The 13,932-nt window shown below is 43.7% G+C and overlaps 2 protein-coding genes across 2 annotated transcripts in view; one reads left to right on the top strand and one right to left on the bottom strand.

Moving 5' to 3' along the window:
• SETD5 (SET domain containing 5) overlaps positions 1 to 2,251 on the bottom strand; it is a 91,775-nt gene extending 89,524 nt beyond the window's left edge. The window contains 1 exon segment of the mRNA XM_013981946.2: positions 1,920 to 2,251. The gene's annotated coding sequence lies outside the window, so the exon portion shown is untranslated.
• Positions 2,332 to 13,932, top strand: part of SRGAP3 (SLIT-ROBO Rho GTPase activating protein 3) — a 392,297-nt gene continuing 380,696 nt past the window's right edge. The window contains 1 exon segment of the mRNA XM_021071097.1: positions 2,332 to 2,455. The gene's annotated coding sequence lies outside the window, so the exon portion shown is untranslated.

Here is a 13,932-nt window from a genome sequence, read left to right as displayed (position 1 = left end):
ACAACCTTCTCCTTACCCCACCCCCACTCCTTACACATTTTGGGGGGGGGGACCAGTGCCTCATGCCAGAAGGGTTGGAATTATGTCTTTAGAAGAAAAAACAATCCTAAGGTCACCCTTTTAGTTTTAAATAAAGCTTTTTATTAGAAAAATCAACACTTACCAAATTCAAAATATCCATTTTAATAAGCCAGCAATTTAAGAGTGAAGATTAAGCTTTAGTCTTCAAAAAGCCAATTTGCCAAATGCTCTCCTTACAGACAAATATAAAATTTCAACTAAGGACAGAGGCTTGTGTCATGTCCTACCAAAGGACACAACTCATTTTCCTATACATAATGACAGCGTGAGTAAACCTTAAAGACTTTAATCCCATAATAGGTTAGAATTTTTGGTTATAACAGAAAACTAATGATCCGCCTGAGAAAACTGGTAGGAATCCAATAAAAAAATTACCTCTGTCCTCCAAGCAGCCCAGAAACCTCTGATAATGTGAATATTCTCTGCTTTAGTACTAGCTCAGATTCCACACATCTAAAATTATCACTTACAATTTTTCTCTGAGTGACCTAAAAACATTAATGATATAAAACTAATCAAGAAATTTTTCCCAAATAGGGGGTACACATTCTCCTGAAGAGCTCAGAATACTCAACTCAGCTGGATCCTACTCAAAGTATTGCTAAATAACATCTGCCCAACAATAAAAAAAATGTAAATATGACCTTGGTCACAAATATGTCATTTAAATGCAACTTGTTTAATAAAATGACAAAGGAAATTAGCAGAGAACCTGGGGATTCTTTCAGTACTATGAGCACGGGGAAAACTAGAAAAATGAACTAAGTATAGACAAAGCCCAATGGAACCCAGAGGTCTGGGCAAAAAATGACTTGGTGGTGAACACATTGCACAAGTAACATGAGAAAGCAGAAAATGCAGGTCATACACGCACCCCTGACCCAGACCAGCAGAGCTGGCTGCAGCATCAATATCCAAGGGAAAGACCAGTTATTCCCAAGAAGTGAGACAAGCAAAGAGCTCTATAGAATAAATTAGCATAGAAGGGGCTTTCCCAACAGTTAAACTTTCCCTGTCACGCGATTCACCTACTTAAAAACCAGGGCTTTTTCTCACCACCATTCACTTCGCATCCCTGGCTTCCACGCAGAGGGAAAGGCAATTAATAGAGGCTACATTTTTCTGCCTTTAAAGATATTCTCAAATGATCTCTCTCCACGCCCAAGACAGGGAAAACGACACAATCTGGCTCAACTCCAAGCTAGAACCCTACAAATTCAGTGGGGCCATTTCAGAGATACTGGGGCATACGCCACTGAGAGCCCAAGAATGTGAGGTGGGGGTGGCGAAGCCCAACGTCTTTAGTGTGGGAAAGGAAGCAATCATCTGCAATAGGGACCCTAGGACGAGAGGAAAAGCGTCCAGGAACATTCTTGGAGGGGGGAGATCGAGGGCCCCAGAGCGACCAGAGTTGTCACAAGGCCGCGCGAACGGGGGTGGGGGTGGGGTTTGGGGAGGGGAAAAAAAAGTGTGCTGTGTATTTTGAGGAGGGCGGCGAGAGGCCTATTCTCAAGTAAAAGGTAAACGTGGAGTAGGCAGTTCACAGGAAAAGGGGTGAAGAGGCGTGGGGGGAGGGGAAACGTCCTGACCCAGGAAAGACATGAAAAGGGTAGTGGGGTCGACTAGATTAAGGAGGGGGCCTCTCCGCCTGGGAAAGAGGGGTACAGTGGTGTGGGGGGGCGAGGGGGGATGGGAAGGGGCAGCATCCTCCTGCTGAGAGCCGGGGGAGGGCCAGGCCCACGTCCCGAGAGCAAGCGCGAGGAGACGGAGGAGGTGACCCTTCCCTCCCCCGGGGCCCGGTGGTGAGGGGAGGTCTCTCTTTTCTGTCGCACCCTTACCTTGTCCCAGGCCTGGGCCCGGGCTGCGGCGCACGGCACTCCCGGTAGGCAGCAGGACTCGAGTTAGGCCCAGCGCGGCGCCACGGCGTTTCCTGGCCGGGAATGGCCCGTGCCCGTGAGGTGGGGGTGGGGGGCAAAAAGGCGGAGCGAGCCAAAGGCGGTGAGGGGGAGGGCCAGGGAAGGAGGGGGGGGCCGGCACTACTGTGTTGGCGGACTGGCGGGACTGGGGCTGCGTGAGTCTCTGAGCGCAGGCGGGCGGCGGCCGCCCCTCCCCCGGCGGCGGCGGCGGCGGCGGCGGCGGCGGCAGCAGCTCACTCAGCCCGCTGCCCGAGCGGAAACGCCACTGACCGCACGGGGATTCCCAGCGCCGGCGCCAGGGGCACCCGGGACACGCCCCCTCCCGCCGCGCCATTGGCCCCTCCGCCCACCGTCTCGCACCCATTGGCCAGCTCCCCGCCAATCAGCGGAAGCCGCCGGGGCCGCCTAGAGAAGAGGCTGTGCTCTGGGGCTCCGGCTCCTCAGAGAGCCTCGGCTAGGTAGGGGAGCGGGACTCTGGTTTGGGGGAGGGCCGGCGGTTTGGCGGGGGATGGGTGCTTGAGGTGGTCTGACCGGTAGCGGGGGTCGCCTTCCCTAGCGGGAAGTCGGGAGCATATCGTTTGTTACGCTGGAAGGGGAAGAGGTGGTGAGAGGCAGGCGGGAGTGCGGCCCGCCCTGCGGCAACCGGAGGGGGAGGGAGAAGGGAGCGGAAAAGCCTGGAATACGGACGGAGCCATTGCTCCCGCAGAGGGAGGAGCGCTTCCTGCTCTTCTCTTGTCACTGATTGGCCGCTTCTCCTCCCGCCGTGTGTGAAAACACAAATGGCGTGTTTTGGTTGGAGTAAAGCTCCTGTCAGTTACAGCCTCGGGAGTGCGCAGCCTCCCAGGAACTCTCGCATTGCCCCCTGGGTGGGTAGGTAGGTGGGGTGGAGAGAGCTGCACAGGCGGGCGCTGTCGGCCTCCTGCGGGGGGAGGGGAGGGTCAGTGAAAGTGGCTCCCGCGCGGGCGTCCTGCCACCCTCCCCTCCGGGGGAGTCGGTTTACCCGCCGCCTGCTCGGCTTTGGTATCTGATTGGCTGCTGAAGTCCTGGGAACGGCCCCTTGTTATTGGCTTGGGTCCCAAATGAGCGAAACCACTACGCGAGTCGGCAGGGAGGCGGTCTTTGGTACGGCCCTCCCCGAGGCCAGCGCCGCAGTGTCTGGCCCCTCGCCCCTGCGCAACGTGGCAGGAAGCGCGCGCAGGAGGCGGGGGCGGGCTGCCGGGCCGAGGCTTCTGGGTGGTGGTGACTGCGGCTCCGCCCTGGGCGTCCGCCGCCTGAAGGACGAGACTAGCTCTCTACCTGCTCTCGGACCCGTGGGGGTGGGGGGTGGAGGAAGGAGTGGGGGGTCGGTCCTGCTGGCTTGTGGGTGGGAGGCGCATGTTCTCCAAAAACCCGCGCGAGCTGCAATCCTGAGGGAGCTGCAGTGGAGGAGGCGGAGAGAAGGCCGCACCCTTCTCCGCAGGGGGAGGGGAGTGCCGCAATACCTTTATGGGAGTTCTCTGCTGCCTCCTTTTCCTAAGGACCGCCCTGGGCCTAGAAAAATCCCTCCCTCCCCCGCGATCTCGTCATCGCCTCCATGTCAGTTTGCTCCTTCTCGATTATGGGCGGGATTCTTTTGCCCTGGCTTAACCTGATTCTTGGGCGTTGTCCTGCAGGGGATTGAGCAGGTGTACGAGGACGAGCCCAATTTCTCTATATTCCCACAGTCTTGAGTTTGTGTCACAAAATAATTATAGTGGGGTGGAGATGGGAAATGAGTCCAGGCAACACCTAAGCCTGATTTTATGCATTGAGACTGCGTGTTATTACTAAAGATCTTTGTGTCGCAATTTCCTGATGAAGGGAGATAGGTTAAAAAGCACGGATCTACTGAGTTTTACAGTCATCCCATTTGTAGACTTTTGCTACACCACCAAAGTATAGCATCTGAGATTAAATATTAATCTCCAAACCTTAGGCCCCCTCACTTGCATCCTTACGGTCAGATAACTCTCACTCATACTTTAAGCCCATTTTGTTTGTTGTACTTGCTCATCCAGTCCCAGTCCCATTGGCTTTCTCCTCACCTGTTTTAGGTAGCCAGCAAGTCATGAAATCAGATAAGTTCCACCACCAATTAACACTACCCATCTTGAGCATAGGCCCAACAGTGCATTTATTCCTCATTTACTGATGTTCGTGAATATTTACCTTGATTTTCATTTTTTTCTTTTTCTTAAGCTGGGATTTTACTCCTGACCCTATTCACAGTCAGATGATCTTGACTACCACTGCGATTGGACCTGAGGTTCAGCAATACTCCCCTTTATGTCTTTTGAATACTTTTCAATAAATCTGTTTGTATTTTCATTAGTTAGTAACTGAGCTCAGTTGCCGTAATGCTAATAGCTTCCAAACTAGTGTCTCTGTCTCCAGTATCTGATAAATCTTAGGTGTTGCTGGGACAGTTGTCCTAAAATTAAGATAAAGCATGAAAATAACTGACACAACTCCATTACTGGCTCCTAACTACTTAAACAATGCATTCTATCATCACAAATGTGAAAAAGGAGTTCCCTCAGTGGACTAACCTTATCTTTTCTCAACACCTTTTTCTTTGCACAATTTTCCACACATGCCTACAAAAAGTACTTCTCTGCTCAAGTCACACTGAGTTGATTGCTATTTACCGAAATCAAAGTAACATTATCAGATCTCTGTAGGGTGGTTCCCTCTGGAATGCTACCCTCCATAGTCCTTACCCTTCAAGTAAAGAGCATGAAGACTGAAATATCTCTGTGATCTGTCATCCTTTAAGCCAGAATCCCCCATAAAAAAGTTAGTATTGCTTTCTCCTGATCCCATAGCAGGTTGAATCATAGCACTTATCAGGTTGTTGTCATTGCTTGCTTAAATTCTCCTAACTATTTGGAGCTTCTTGAGGGCACAGGTTCTTGTTGAGTCTTGTACCTAAGCACCTAGTATAGTCCTTGATGTCTAGCCAACCCTAAATAAAATGCAGTGAGTGACATGTAGATGTCTTTATAAGGTTTGATAGGTTGGTCTCTCAAACAGTTCTTTTGTATGTTTGGTAGTGCTCTAGATTAGCACTGGCCAGTATAACTCTGATGATGGAAATGTTCTATAGCTATGCTGTCTAATATGGTAGTCACTACTAACATATGTTACTGTTGAGCCTTGGAAATATGGCTTTTGTGACAAAACTGAATTTTTCATGCTATGTAATTTAAGTCTAAATTGCTACTGTGTACATTGTGGCTGTAGCCACAAATTTGTGCTGTGGATTGCAGAATAATTAATATGGACATTGATAATTTTCTTTTCATACTAAGCAGTAAGGAAAGAAAAGTTGAAACTCTGTGGTCCATTTAGGTTATATGTGTATTTGTACTTGATTGGTTTGTTTGAATACCTATTTCTATACTTTAGCTGAGAGCTAAAGCCAACAAACCAGTACTGTAGATAACCTGCTTTGGACAACAATGTGTTGACTAGTTGGATTTCATCAAAGAATGCCTAATAAATTTTAAGAAAATGAGATTTCATTAAACCATAATACTGACATAAGTTTAGGGAAGAATCAGACTATATCTGGTGTTTGTGAAACTACCCCTGAATTTCAGTCCTACAAAGTTTTCAGTTTTGGAAAAACTTTCATCAGAGAGGGCACTAAGTTACAGGAAGCCATCACAAAGTAAGTTTTCATCTGATGAATTATAAATTTAAGATATATTTTAATACCAAAATTCTTTATGGTTTATGTGCTAACTTAAAATTTCTCCTTAAAATATGAGAACTAAGTACACAATTGTACTTGGCTGTTTAATGCGGATTCCCAGTCCCTCACACAGAGATTCTCAATTAAGATTGGAGAGCAGGGGTTACTAGAATTCTTTTTCAGGTTCCTTATATGCTTCTGATTTGGTGGCCTAGAAATCACAATGCTAGTGCAGCCCTCATGGGGCTACAGTATACGTATCTGAAACATGATTACATCAGGGAAACTGTATGTCTAATCTACTTTGTCCCTAAAGGAAGCATTTTGAAAGGCAGAAAGTAATATGTGATAGTTTTTGAAACTTGTAGGTCACATTGTTTTTAAAAGGGATCCAAGTAAGTTTTTTTTTCTTTTGAGGGCTACACCTGTGGCACATGGAGGTTCCCAGGCTAGGGGTTAAATCAGAACTGCAGCTGCCAGCCTATGCCAGAGCCACAGCAATGCCAGATCTGAGCTGTGTCTGCAACTGTGTAGCTCACAGCAACGCTGGATCCTTAACCCAATGAGCAAGGCCAGAGATTGAACCTACAACCTCGTGGTTCCTAGTTAGATTTGTTTCCGCTGTGCCACGATGGGAACTCCAAGTAATTTTTTTTTGAGCAAGGAAGTTACCTTTTTTGTCTGTTTTCCCACTAAATGCATTCCTCAAGGATTCCCAGTTTGTTCTTGATTCCTCAGTGCCTTAACACAGACCTGGGTTCTCAGTAAATGTTGATTTTATTGATTTATATGTGAAATTGTTTTTCAAATAATAGTTTTTAAGTCCATAGAAACAATGCTTCTTTTATGGAGATACTTTAGGATCATACTTGTAACCCAAGTTGCCTAATACTCTGTTCATAAAGAAAACTCATGCCTCATGGTCTCTGAATAATACATCTGTCTACCATTGAGCTCTTCCTTGGGTTTCCTGTGCAAACCATTGCACTTATCCTCTTCCTGTGCTATACTTCCTCAGGCTTTATTACAGTTTTTAAAATAAACCAACTATCTATCTCTCTTTGAAGTAGAGCCATAATAATTGCATCAGAACACTGAAGGTTTTTAGGCTTTAATTTTTTTTTTTTTTAAGATATTCAAAATTTGGAGTTCTTGTTGTGGCGCAGTGGTTAACGAACCCAACTAGGAACCATGACGCTGCAGGTTCGGTCCCTGGCCTCGCTCAGTGGGTTAAGGATCCAGCGTTGCCATGAGCTGTGGTATAGGTCCATATGTGGCTCGGATCCTGCATTGCTGTGGCTGTGGCAGCAGCCACAGGTACGATTAGACCCCTAGCCTGGGACCCTCCATATGCTGTGGGCGCGGTCCTAGAAAAGAAAAAAAAAAAAGAAAAGAAAAGAAAGATATACAAAATTTGAACTACGCATTGTTTCTCTTAACAGTTGTTATGTATGGAGGAGGTTTGTTATAATTACAGTTTACAACTCTTAATCCAGAATATGTTAGGGATCCACATTCCCAGGGTAAGACTAGTTTGTTTTAGGCCAGACTTAATTGTACAGCCCATTGTCCAGCCACATACTCAGGAGTCTCATACTTTGCAGGCTAAAAATTCTTGATTTTGTTACCTAGTAGTGTACTGTTCATGTTGGGGAACTTTTTTCTCCAGAAAAGTTTATTATCCATTATCCTGCCTCCTTTTTATTTTCATTTATTTATTTATTTATTTTTGCTTTTTTAGGGCCACACTTGTGGCATATGGAAATTCCTGGGCTAGGGGTCAAATCAGGGCTTCAGCTGCTGGCCTATGCCACAACAACACGGGATCAGAGCTGCATCTGCAATCTATACCACAGCTTTTGGCAACCCCGTATCCTTAACCCAATGAATACTAGTTGGGTTCTTAACCCGCTAAGCCATAATTGGAACTCCATGATCCCCATTCTTGATGAAGTGGGTGAGAAACTGGTTTATTAAAGAACTATTAATAGCATGGAATGAAATATTTAGGTCTGTTTTATCTAGGCCAGAGTCAAACTTGATGACTTATTACTGGTGTCATGGTGTATACCTTTCTTGCTGACTAGAGACTATTTCTGCCTCTCTGATTGTATCTCAAAGTCATGGTTGCATTTAATCCTACTTTTCCAGCCTTTTCCCCCAGATATTTAGTTTGTACTGGTACTTAGTCACCCTTTGTTTTCTAGGTTTGTTTGTTTTTTTTTTTTTAAACATGTTTGTGATTGGCTTTTCCTGCTGACAACAGTAACACATTTTTTCAGCACATTTATAGAATTCGTTATTTTACTAGCTAACTAACCCCACCCTCTAGTGTAGGGACAGTGGTTTTTTCTTTTTATTAACCTTTGGTTAAAATCCCACCCCAGACTTTTTATTACAAGTAATAGCAATTTACCCTAGTGCATACCATAGGCAAAAGCTAATGGAAATGTAGGTTAGAAGAAATGAACTAATATTCGTTGAGTGACAGTTCTGTACCAGTTAGTATGGCAGACTTGCCAGTGAGTTTAGTGTGGTTCTGATGTATAAAACTTCATCTTACAGAGTGTGAAACTAAAGCTCAGTGAGGTTTAATAATTCTCCTGTAAACACAGCAATTAGGAGCTACAGATTCAAAATTCTAATCTGACTTACCTAGTCGGTATCCCTTACTTAGCTTAGGGTACCATGTTTCTCTATAGAAACAGTCTTTTAGGAAATTTAATCTGGCTACAGATACAGGATGGGTTGTAGGGTTGAAGGCAGAGAGACCAAACTTAGGAGATTCTTTTACAGTAGTCCTGACAGGAAGCGATGGGGTCTGTTATACAATGATGGCAATCAAAATGGAAAGGAAGTTAAAGGACTCTGAACACCAGTCACTGAAAAGAATGGTCTCAACACATCACTTTTCAAGGAAGCCTTCCTTGATGCCCTTAACTCCACGATATTGGATTCCCCACTTGAAAGCTGTCATAGCACTTCTCACAACTGTATTAGATTAGTAAGTGGGGGAATTTTTTTTTTGCTTTTTAAGGTTGCTCCTTGAGGGGATGATAGTGCTTATATTCCTGTTGTCTAATCATAGGGAGGTCTTCAGGTCAAAACTATTTTCATAGGAATTCTCTGGTGGCCTATGGGTTAAGGATTTGGCATTGTCACTGCTGTGGGTGTGGCCAGAGCCCATTTTTTTTTCTCACAGGTGTGTAGGGGCTATGTGAATTTTCCAGAATTTCCCAAGGTTGTAGGTTTATGTTTTGTAACTTTAGAAATTAACTTTCTTTAGGTTATACCTCTAAAATCCCACCAACCTTCAGAATTATGTAATTGCTACTACAAAACTCTGTAGTTAAATACATTCTGTGGTCTTGTTATGAAAGAAAGTTTTAAATATTTTCTCACAACTTATTAACTTTTAAATTTAATTACAACTTGTTTTAGAATTTTGCGGGGGGGGCTTCCTCAAGGTATATGGTGTTCTGGGCCAGGGATCAGATGTGAGCCACTGTTTGACCTACACTGCAGCTATGGCAACGCTGGATCCTTTAATCCCTTGTGTGGTGCCAGGGACTGAACCTGCGTTCTGGCACTGCAGAGAGAGATGCTGCTGATCTTACTCAGCCACAGCAGGAACCCCTAGGATTTAATAATTTATTCAAAATAAACCAATTTTTCTTATTATATAAATACTATATATAGATACTATAAGTAATATTTTTTAAGAATAGATCATTGGCTTAAAAAATGACATGTTCAGCCCACAACTACACCATCTATGTTTAAAAATGCTAAGAAGATGAAGTTAATAGAAACTATAAGGAAAACCTACTGAAGTATCTTAAATGATAAATTATATAACATATGGCTGGCAGATCATACATATTAGTGGAGAAACTTTACAAAAAGCCATAAACAGCTGATGCTCTTGAATGATGAAAAGTAAAAATTCATGGTAGTGCTGCTTTATAACAATATAGTAACTTGTTAAGATTTATGCTCAGACATGAAGTCTGTTAATACCACATTGGTAGCACTGTATGTGTGCCTCACAATAGATGAATTTTCAAACATGGTTGGGCTTGTTATGTTGCTTTTACCTGTCTGGCATTAGCAGCTAGTCAGACTCTTAACATGAAGTGCGACAAACACAACATGTCCTATTAAATAACTTTAAAATCTTAACGGTTTATCCTGACCTTTTCACTAATGGTGAAACGCAAACGTGGGTAAAACTGCCAGGACTTGGCAGAAAGAAAGACAGTGGCACAAAACTAGCAGTCATTTTCTGCCATCCATTTGCAGAATAGGGGGTGGCAGTTTCACTTAAAGAATGTCCTTGTGTGGGAGTTCCCGTCGTGGTTCAGTGGTTAATGAATCCGACTAGGTACCGTGAGGTTGCAGGTTTGATCCCTGGCCTTGCTCAGTGGGTTAAGGATCCCGAGTTGCTGTGGCTCTGGCGTAGGCCGGTGGCTACGGCTCCAATTCAGCCCCTAGCCTGGGAACCTCCATATTGCTGAGGGAGTGGCCCAAGAAATGGCAAAAGGAAAAAAAAAAAGTCCTTGTGAAAACAAATTATTTGATTAAATCTGGACCGTGAGTACATAATACACATATGGGTGATGAAATGGAAAGTTTGTGGTACTTCATATGCTAAAAAGTATAATGGTTGTCTCAGGAAAAAACATTCAAGACAGTTGAGTTGCAAGCTGATTTAGCTCCTATTTTCTTGGAATACTAATTTTACTTGAAAGATTGACTGTCAAATTTTGATTGTCACAGTTGGATATTTGGCAGACATTTTTTCAAATACGAAGGAAGTTAGCCTTTCAAGGAAAACTGACAGCAGTTGTTGTCAATGATAAAATTCAAACTTGGAAGTGAAAATACAGAATTCTGGGGAAACATCTATTAGCAAGAGGCTGACTATCAGTACTGTCCCTAGTGTTTTTTTTTTTTTAAATAAGTGAGAATGTTAGTATAACATTAGATAGTGCATAACGATGTGGGCCAAAATTTGGAAGTTTTTTTTTTTTTTTTTTTTTTGTCTCTTTAGGGCCACACCTGTGGCAATATGGAGGTTCCCACAGTAGGGATCTAATTGGAGCTATAACTGCCAGCTAGAGCCACAGCAACGCCAGATCCGAGCCACGGCTGTGACCTATACCACAGCTCACGGCAACACTGGATCCTTAACCCAGTGAGCGAGGCCAGGGATCGAACCCGCAACCTCATGGTTCCTAGTTGGATTCGTTTCTGCTGCGCCATGCTGGGAACTCCCAAATTTGGAAGATTTATACAATTGACTTAACCAATATTTTCCATATGATCAATATATAAAATTACAAAAAATTCTAAGTAACATAACCAACTTTGAATACAGAAGATAAAAATCCAGCTGCCTTGAGAGTTCTCATTGTGGCGCAGTGGTTGACAAATCCGACTAGGAACCATGAGGTTTCGGGTTCGATCCCTGGCCTCGCTCAGTGGATTAAGGATCTGGTGTTGCCGTGAGCTATGGTGTAGGTGGCAGACGTGGCTCGGATCCTACGTTGCTGTGGCTGTGGTGTAGGCCGATGGCTACAGCTCCGATTAGACCCCCAGCCTGGGAACCCCCATATGCTGTGGGAAGCAGCCCTAGAAAAGGCAAAAAGACAAAACTAAATTTAAAAAATAAAATAAAAAATTTTTTAAGTATTTTTTTAAATTTTTTTTTATTTTTTAGTCTTTTTAGGGCCGTACGCATATGGAGGTTCCCAGGCTAGGGGTCGAATCAGAGCTGTAGCCACTGGCCTATGCCACAGCCATAGCACACCATATCCAAGCTCTGATTCGACCCCTAGCCTGGGAACCTCCATATGCCGCGGGAAGCGGCCCTAGAAAAGACAAAAAAAAAAAAAAAAAAAAAAAAATCCAGCTGTTTTGTACTTAGGCATTATATTAAGGCGGACTGAATTGCAGAAATATAAAACGTCACTCTTATTTGAAAAATACAGTTACTTCCGTGAAAATGTTAATGTGATTTATTTGTCACTATGTTTTTTTCCCCTCAGTTTTAATTTCTAGTATGGTAAAATACTGGTAAACAAAGCATTTGGGACCCTCAGCTTTTAATAATGTGAAGATATCCTGAGACCAAGAAGTTGGAGGAAGCTGCTAAGCATAGTGAGTATACATGGTAAACACTCAAATGCCTGTTGAATAGCTGGATGTAGTGAAAAATGACTCCAGGTATTAAGCCTGGATTACTGGGAGGGTGGGCATGCCAGGACAGGGAGCAGATTTTAATGGAGAAAGATAGGTTCAAGTTGAGTTTTAAGTAGGACAGGCAGGGGTAATCACAGGAGGCAGCTGGAAATTCAGAATTTGGGCTTGAGAAAACTAAAATACCATGTTTTCCTTTCCAGTGAAAATTGCTTTCATCATAGACTATATGATTGAATAGCTACAATCCCACAGCTGATTAGCATACATGTTTGCCTTGGGGCAGAAGTATGAGGGTGACAAAGCAGGCTTCTCATAAGCAATGGTAAATTTTTTCACATTGTGCACATTAAAAAATGCAGTATAGGAGAGAGCTGTCTATATGGTGTTCCTCTTCAACTTAAAAATAAATAAATAACCAAGGTACAGTATTTCAATTTTTTTTTGTGTCCTAGAATTTTCAAACTTTCATCATATTCCCACATAATACCTCATCTGAACTTCATGGAAAGGGCTACTTTTTCTATGCCTAGCTCAGTAGTATTAAGGCCTTTTGGGCTTTATTGTAATTTATGTACTTTACAGATTTAAACCCCTGCCCCCGGCTGCGCCCATGGCATGTGGAAATTCCTGAGCTGGGGATTAGAACCTATGCCACAATTGTAGCCTGCACCACAGCTGTGGCAAGGCCACATCCTTAACCTGCTATGCCAAGGGAGCTTTCAATATAAAACTTTTAAACCACCTCCTTTTTTTCAGTCTTAGTCTTATCCTTTGGCACTTGCAATGGAGACCTGAGTGCATCTGGCATTGATACAGAACCTCTAAAGTTTTCTGAAAGTCTTGTTACAATGTTTAAAAATGTTTCCCTCTCTAGGCACTAGTACACTGACAGTCACTGGAAGATAAATGACTTTCCTTTCCTTTCATTAAAATTATATTTGTCTCAGTGTCTTTTTTTCCCCCCTCTAAAATATATTGAATGTCTGGTCCATAACTCAGTCATTTTGTGTCCAGATTATTTTATTTATTTTAATGGCCACACCCCTGGCATATGGAAGTTCCTGGGCCAGGGACTGAATCCCAGCTGCAGCTGCAGCAATGCTGGATCCTTTTAACCCACTACACAGGGCTGGTGATTGAACCCATGCCTTTGCAGCAACCTGAGCTGCTGTGGATGGATTCTAACCCACTGTGCCATGGCAGGAATTGTGTGTTCAGATTATTAAAATTATCTTAACCATCTTTTTATAATCCCATGATGCAGGAAGCCCACTTCAGAAGTTAACCAAGGTCACACAACTGGTAGGTACCTGGCAGTATCGTATAGAATCTCAGTTTTTCTGAATCCTCATATAATGCATTTTCTGTCAACAGATAACAAAATATTGGGGTGGGGGGAGATGGCAAATTTTTGCAGACATTGTTCACTACATACTTAATCTGAAATCAATCTGTTCATGTTTTTGGGCCTTTAGCTATGATGGACCAAGCATAAAAAACAGCCATTATGCAAAAATATCCATTTGTTCAACCAATATTAAATACTCATGATAGGTTTTTTTTTCTTTTTTCTTTTTTTTTTTTTTTCTTTCTTTTTGCCATTTCTTGGGCCGCTCCTGCGGCATATGAAGGTTCCCAGGCTAGGGGTCGAATCAGAGCTGTAGCCATCGGCCTACGCCAGAACCACAGCAACTTGGGATCCGAGCCGTGTCTGCAACCTACACCACAGCTCAGGGCAATGCCAGATCCTTAACCCACTGAGCAAGATCAGGGATTGAACCTGCAACCTCATTGTTCCTCGTCGGATTTGCTAACCTCTGAGCCATGACAGGAACTCCGCTGGTAGGTACTTTTTATCAGGTAAACAGTGGAGAAAACAGATAAGGTCCTTGTACTTTTCCAGTTCTGTGTTCTGGTGACCAGAGGTTTATATATATAGTTTCTTTTGTAAACAGCTTTAATGTTGAACCCCATAATCAACTGTGCATTCTGATGATGGTAAAAACTCCAGTCTGG

This window comes from Sus scrofa, chromosome 13 (assembly GCF_000003025.6).
Source record: "Sus scrofa isolate TJ Tabasco breed Duroc chromosome 13, Sscrofa11.1, whole genome shotgun sequence".
Classification (NCBI taxonomy): Eukaryota; Metazoa; Chordata; class Mammalia; order Artiodactyla; family Suidae; genus Sus; species Sus scrofa.
This window is presented reverse-complemented; position numbering and strand designations above follow the sequence as displayed.